Source organism: Rattus norvegicus, chromosome 8 (assembly GCF_021556685.1).
Source record: "Rattus norvegicus strain SHRSP/BbbUtx chromosome 8, alternate assembly SHRSP_T2T, whole genome shotgun sequence".
In the NCBI taxonomy this organism is placed as follows: Eukaryota; Metazoa; Chordata; class Mammalia; order Rodentia; family Muridae; genus Rattus; species Rattus norvegicus.
In genome coordinates this window covers 112,376,654-112,384,596 of record NC_141541.1, presented here as the reverse complement: position 1 = coordinate 112,384,596, position 7,943 = coordinate 112,376,654, and positions in this window count along the sequence as shown.

Below are 7,943 nucleotides of genomic sequence, written 5' to 3'. Positions count from 1 at the left end.
AAAGGAAGTTATGAGTTGAAACATTTAAAAATATATATGTAGGTGGGAATATCACATGAGCGGTTACATTGCGTAGAGCAATTTCAGTTAGAGGCCTCAGATGATATCTGATAGCATTTTTTTTAGCCCTTCTGTGAGTGGGATAAGGTTTTGTTAACTTAATGGGTTCCAAAAGTTTCAATCTGTTTATTAGGATGGCAGGTCTGATACAAGGGTGGTGAGGAAAGAATCTTTTGTGGTCTATCAAAAGAAGTTGTAATTAGGCTACAGGATCAGCGACATCCCAAACTCCCCATAGTCAGTGAAGGTTTGTCACCCATGAGCCTGTGTATACAGCTTCTTCTCAGGAGTTCGTATGTGGAGAGTGAGTTCAAGACCAGCTTGCATCGCAATGCGACCCTGTTTTATTTAAATAAAATAGAACAGAACGAAATAATATTAGCAACAACACTAACAAAACAATAACAACAATAACAGAGAGGACACAGGTCAGAGTAAGCACACCCCACCGGAGCGCACAGGGAGGACACATGGAAGACAGGACAGGGAACAAGTTGTCCCACAGTTTCTGGAGCTTGGATTCTAGCATTTTCTTTGTGTATTTGTCTTCTCATAATCCAGTTTCCTCCTCTGAAAATGGGAACAATTAAAGCTTTAGACGGCCAAACCAGAAACTTGGAATTGCGTTGTTTGTTCCCTGAAGCCTCACAAAGTAAAAACAAAACCAACACCCACCCCCCAAAGCCGGTTTCCTTTCTCTCCGTTCTTTACGTAACATAACCAGGCAACTCCAGTGGAAAAGGGACAGCACTGACAGAGTACCGCATCCTTAGAAGACTGAGAGAGGCTTTGGTTGGCAGCCCGCTAAGATCCAGTCCCTTTGACAGAACCAGTGGAGGATCTGCATCCTCACTTAGACAACGGTGTCCTAAAATAGCATCTCTTCACTGGTTCTAGCGATTCTATTTAAAACACGGGACTGACCGTTCTACAGAAATCAGTTTGTTGAATCCTGAGGTTAAAAGGCAGCAAATATCTCCTTTTCCTTAATCTTTAACTGACAAATAAAAGTTGTATGAATTCATTTCCCCCAATGTGCTTTTCTGATATATGTATATGCTATAGAATGGCTATATGTATTTAATTAACATTTATGTTCATCTGTCTATCCCCTAAGCACTTTTCAAGCATATAACACATCACTAGTTACAGTCACCATGATGTAATAGTTCTGTTGAACTTATTATTATTCCAGTTTCATGGAAAATTGGTATCCATTGGCCAGTTTGGTCCTCTTTGCTTTGTGACTTCTCCTTTAGATATTTTTTCAGATCCCACATGAGAATGAGACCCTGTTGTGTTTGTCCTTTGTACAGCCATCTAGGTCGATTCTGTCGCAAGGCTGTTATTAATAACGTCCTAAGATGGGCATACGCTGTCTTATTGGAATACTGACTCCATTTCCTTTGGGTAAACACCCAGTAGTTGGATGGCTGCATCACGTGATTGTTCTTTTTTAATTTTTTGGGGGGGATCTTGGCACTATCTTCGGATGTGGTTTGGATTCTTTACCACCAGCATGTGAGTCCTCCGTGTTCTCTGCAACCTTGCCAACACTCGTCCTCTTTTTAGTAGTGGTTAGCCTAACAGATGTGAGGTGCTCCTGCCCGGTGCTTTTGGTCGGTATTTCCCAGTTGATTAGCGATGTTGAGCATACACTGCAGACCTCATGGCTATCGGTCTTCTTTTGAGAAATACCTACTTAGGTTTATTGCCCACTCTAAAAGCAGGGTGTTCGTTAGCTCGCTTTGAGCTGGCTTCTGGACGTATTCTGCACCTTAACCTCTTACAGAAGCTCAGTTTGCACATGGGTTCTCTTCCTAGCTGACGTTGTTAATAACAGCCATGCAACGGAGTCAACCTAGGACAAACACCCCATGTGTAGGTCTCACTCCCATGTGGGATCTGAAAAATGTCTAAAGAAGTCACAAAGCAGAGACAAGAATGGTCTCCTGAAGGTGAGGTGGGGATGGGAGAGCCATAGAGCATTCAATACAATGGTCCCCGCCCTGCAGAGTCCCCTCCCCAATTCCCTTTTGTCTACCTTTGTTTTTGTTGCCCGTGACTAAAAAGGGAATGCCCAGAGCGACATCAAGAGCTCCCCTTCCATTACCTCACCGTGCATGGCTTCAGTTCTTATATTTGAGTCTTTACCCTTCTCCAGTTGATTTCTGTACGTGTGGTATGGCCGGGTCCCATTTCATTACTTATGGGTTGATATCCAATTTCCCGAGTCCCATTATGAAAGAGATTGCCTTTGCCCCACTGAGTGTTCCCGGTACCTTTGTCAGCAACTATAAACTCGTGGGGTTATTTCTGGGCTTCTCCGCTCTGTTCCATTTGTCTATGTCCCTATTTTTATGCCAGCACCATGCTGCCTTGATTACTTTAGCCTCGTGGCAGATTTTGAAATCCATTAGCATGATGTCTCCAGTGTTGTTCTTTCTGTCTAAGACAGCTTTGGCTTTGGGGGGAAGTCTTCTGTGCTTTCACATGGCTCTTAGGAATTTTTTCCCCTTCTACTTGTGTGAGGGGAGTCAGTGGAGTGTTGATGGGGTCGTGTAGTGTTTGTGGATTGCTTTTGTCATTACGGACTTTGCAACCATTAATTCCTGTGAACACAGATAGTTTTCCACTCTGCTTTTTTCAGCTTCTTTCTCGAAGCATCTGACTTGACTCCAAACATCACTTTATTAGAAAGTAACCGGCGATTGTGGATTGAGCGTGGAAACGCCCCTCAAATGTTCGTGGCTGTGCACGGCCCTCAGGTGGTGCCGCTGTGTCTGAAGGCTGTCAGACCTTTAGGAGGCGGAGCCTTGTTGCAGGAAACAAGTCACTGGGGGTGGAGTCTCAGGTTTTACAGCCTGGGTCCCCTCGCTATCTGCTTTCTGCTTCCTGGATGGCTTATAATGGCTCCTGACCAGCTGCTTGCTCCGTGATTCCTTGTGGTCCCTTTGTAAATCACGGGACAAAATAAGCTGTTCTTCCTTGAGTTGCTTCTTTCAGTGATTTGCTCATAGTGATAACAACAAAAAGGTAACTAATGAACAGACTAACATAAAAATATAACACAAACAAAATCATGACAACAACAACATCAACAACATCAACGACAACAACAAGGTATTCCCAACTCGGTTATGGTGATGGTGTGTTCCTGTAGAGGATCCCTGCCCCCTGAGTTGAGGCAGGAGCATATTGAGTAGAAGACCAGACTGGATTACAAAGTGAAATACTCAAACATCTATATACAAAATAAAACAAACAACTCTCTCTCTCTCTATCTCTCTCTCTCTCTCTCTCTCTACACACACACACACACTCACACACACACACACACACAGAGAAAGAGAGAGAGAGAGAGAGAGAGAGAGATTACCCTAAGTAGAAGGAAAGTTTTACATTCTATATGATGGAGGAAACATAACCAGAAGGGAATAGGGCTTTCACCTTGAAGAAGCATTCATTGGTCGTACAAAATTACGGGATGTAAAACACACAGGGAACAGTTTGCTTAATCTCTTTTTATTACCTATAATTAAAGTTTTATGCACACAGTGGGACTCTGAACGCTTCCCCAAACCATGCCCTTTGCAGTTCTTCTAGTCCCTCTGGGCTTCGTATGATTCTATCTTTAGCTGTGAGGTCAGCTGCTGTGTGTGTAAGTGATATTTGAATCCAGCCATCTACCACAACTTCATCCCACTGCTCATTCTTGTCTCGCTCCTTGTCCAATGCCTTCTTTCACAAAACATCCATTTACACTCCCATCACACCCGGCAAAAGCCTATCTTCTACTATTTCCTCTGGAAATGTATGCAGTGGTCTTTCACCCCCCCCCCCCCAATCTAGTAACCTATCCCCATTGGTTGGTGACTTACCAATAGGAACTGGTAATGCCTCCTCAGATCAGTTTATGCAAATTATGGGATTTCCCGTCACTAGAAGGAGTTTTGGGGATTTGTGTCCACTATGCTGGCTTTACCCTATATCTCACGCAGGTTATTTTCTGTCTTTCTGGTTCTTCATAGTTCTCTTTAGGGTAGGGAGGGGGACAGAAAGATCTTTAGGCCAGAGGTCAGGGGGATATGGGCAAAACAGTGTCTTCTGGGCTCATGAATGCCGGGATTGTTTCACAAGATCAAGTCAATCAACATTCCAGGCAAGATGGGGCGGGTCTTAGCTCCTACCCTTAACTGAGAAGCCATGATTGACTGTTGGTTTCTATGGCAGAAAGAGTTGGTTTTCTTTAAGAGAAGTGAACCAGACTCCAGTGGATGGGGAAAAGGTGGATGTTTTAAATTCTCAAAGAATTAAAAAATGAAAATAGCAAAACAAAACCAAAAACCAAGAAGCAGGCAAGCCCACCTCAGTAAAAACTTCAGATTCACATAAAAAAAAAAACTCTTCTCGTTTTTCCTTCTGTGGCATGCCATCGATCACTCAGGATTGATCGTTTTCTGTTACATGGATTTGTAAGACAGGGTCTCAGCCCGTAGCCCAGGCTGACCTAGAGCTTACTGTCTTACCCGGGCTGGTTTCAGACTTGGCAGAAATCCTCTTGCTTCAGCCTTCTCAATGCTGGGATTATAGGCGGGAACCACCTTCCCATCCCTGGCTGCTTTCTCTAAAGATAGATTAATGGCCATTCATCGGAAAAGTTTCAGTGATCTTGAAATTTCAGTGTGTAAATCACCTGTGATGTCAGCTACTTCTAGTCATGTAGGAGGAGGGGAGGAGAGAACCCTAAGAGATTTTGATATAATATATTGAAGTGAAGCCTTGCCTTTGAACTCTATACAAGGAGATTTAATTACTAGTGCATAAACAATTCTAATTCTAGTATGGTTTCATTGAACATTGGTACAGTGAAGCCTCAGAGGACAAAACTGCATTATCAAGTAATGTTTCCTGGGGTTAGAAACAAGCAATCCTTTGAGTAAATTAGATCCGTCTTCACCTTAAGAAATAAAACCTCAGGCTTCCCATCACTGCCTGGAAAGTAATTTTGTCCTCCTTACGACATTAAATTATTCTGAAGGTTTCAGCTTTTAGGAGAAAATTGACTTTCCCAGAACTAGCTATGTTTTTGAAATTCCTTTTCTTTTCTTAGAAATATTTCCACACATAGTAAGTTCTATCAGAAAGTTATAACCTGGGTAATTTTTCTTTTGTAGTTTCATGGATTTCAATACAATGTTTATATAAGCCAATATGCAAATATATTTGAATATTTATTATCAACACTAATCACTGTATCTCTTTCTTCCTTTCCTCTCTCATACGTACATGCATCAAATTCTAGAGTTCTGCTTCCGTTTTAAAGGAAAAGAAAAAAATAACAATAAATGGGAGACATCTTAGTTTAATTTCTTGGTGCTGTCATAAAATATCTCGACAAGAAGCAATTTAAAGGAGAAAAGGTTTATTTTAGCTCACAATTCAAGGTGCAGTCTACTGTGTCAGGGAAGGAAGTCAAGGTAGTAGCTTAAAGTAACTGGACACATTGCACACTGACAGACAGACCAACGAATGCCTGCTGCCGCCCAATTCCCTTCTCTACCCACACAATCCAGAATCCTACTGAGGGAATGGGAACACCACCCAGAGTGGGCATGTCTTCGCAACTCAACTAAGCAATCAGGATAATTCCCTCATTCGTATTCTGAGAGGTCTATCTCCTGGGTGATCTTAAATTTTTTCAAACTGATATTAACCATCAGAGTACCTTAGCTTCCTCTAGATCAGTAGTTTTCAGTCTGTAGGTTGCAAACCCTTTGCTGGTGTGTGTGTGTGTGTGTGTGTGTGTGTGTGTGTGTGTGTTTGTGTGTGTGTGTCTCATACAACCCTTTCACAGGGGTTGTATATCAGATATCCAGCATATCAGATACTATGTCATGATTCGTAAACAGTAGTGAAATCACAGTTACGAAGTAGCAATCAAATAATTTTATGATTTGGGGTCACCACAACATGAGGAATTTGAATTAAAGGGTATCAGCATTAGGAAGGTTGAGAACCACTGCCCTAAATTAATCTGAGATGTTAAAATGTCACCTTACCTCTGCGTGCTAGCTCGTTACACACTCCTGTTTCCTCTCGCCATCTCACCATGCGTTCATGGCTTGTTTGAATTTAAATGAGATATAAACTTTTGAGGTCTTCTCAGCAATGTTACGACTTGAAAATGTAACCTTCTTTACCCCACTTTCACCTCTGTGTGTGTGTGTGTGTGTGTGTGTGTGTGTGTGTGTTGTGATACATCTTAACTGTATAATAATTGTCACTCCGATATTGTTGCCATCTTTATGTGGTCAATTATGTCCCTCCCTTCTTTCTGTGGCTCTTCTTCCTTGCAGCATTTCCGTTTTCATTTGGGGTCATTTTTGTGTACCTGAAAAACTCCCTGTAGCATTTCAGTAGAAGTCTACACATTCATGTTTGTTGGCCTTAAATTCTCTTTATCTCACTTATTGTTCCTGAAGCATTTTTTTTTTCTGACCATAGAATTCTACACAGGAGGTGGTGGTAGTGCTGCTTCTCCTCCTCCTTTTCTCTCTTCTCCTCCTCCTCCTCCTCCTCCTCCTCCTCCTCCTCCTCCTCCTCCTCCTCCTCCGACTTCTCCTCCTTCTCCTCCTTCTCCTCCTTCTCCTCCTCCTCCTCCTTCTCCTCCTTCTCCTCCTCCTCCTCCTTCTCCTCCTCCTTCTCCTCCTCCTTCTCCTCCTCCTCCTCCTCCTCCTCCTCCTCCTCCTCCTCCTCCTCCTCCTCTTCTTCTTCCTCCTCCTTCTTCTCCTTCCAGACTATGTCTAAGTCCCATAACTTTTGTCACTGCTGCTCAGTAGTCTTCAGTAAGTCTTGTTGAGGAGTTCCTGAAAATAATGCTTCTTTTTTTTTCTCTTGGGTGCTTTTTAAAATTTCCTCATTATCTCTCACTTTCAGACTACGGATGGTTGTATCTTGCTTGGAATTTTGGAGGTAATTTTTTTTTCTCTAAGGCTTGACATTTTAGCTTGACGATTTTTTTTTTTTTGCGAATTCTCAGCCAACCCCTCTTCACATACTGTTTTTACTACACTTCCTTCCTCTTTTTTTCTAGTTCTTTGGTTAAATATATGTGTGACCTTTTTACTCTATTTTATTTGTCTCCATGTTTTTTTTCCCCTGCAAGAATTTTAAGATTGTTCTCCAGTCTGAATATTTTATAATGAACTCTCTCTGCTTCTGGCAATATTTATTTAGCTTGTCTTTAGAATTATCTATGGCATTCACGTATCAAATTTACTCATTTAGTTATATTTGCTCACTGTACTAGAATTTTAATTTAATTCACTGAAATAGTCTTTTCATTTCACAACGTTCTCCACACTATTTTCTTAAGCATATTAATCTTCAGAAATCCCACTAGATCAGAAAATTTCCGTTAAAAAACCTTCTGCTGGCTGATGGTTGCTGCCTTGGCAACCATCACAACCATTACTTCCACAAGTAAAGGTTAAATTATAAGGGTAAAAAACTAATGATAAGGAGATGTATCAAAAGAAAGGGGGCCCGAATTTATAACTTATACATGGCTGTAATTCCTCTGTATGATGAGTCCTTTCCTGAGAAGTAAGTTGCGGTTTGAATGTGGTGCCCTCTATTGCCCTGGGCATTTGAATGCTGGGTCCTCAGATAGTGTTACTGTTGGGGAAGCTTAAGAGGCATGGCCTTGTTAGAGGAAATATATCATTGGAGGTGGGCTTTGAGAGTTTAAAGACTCCTGCTGTCTTAAGTTCCTTCTCTCTGCTTTGTGCTTGTGGTTCAAGGTGTGAGCCCCCAGTCTCCTGTTCCTGCTGCCATATCTTCACCATCTTGAACTCTGACCCTCTGAAAGCCCGAGCCCA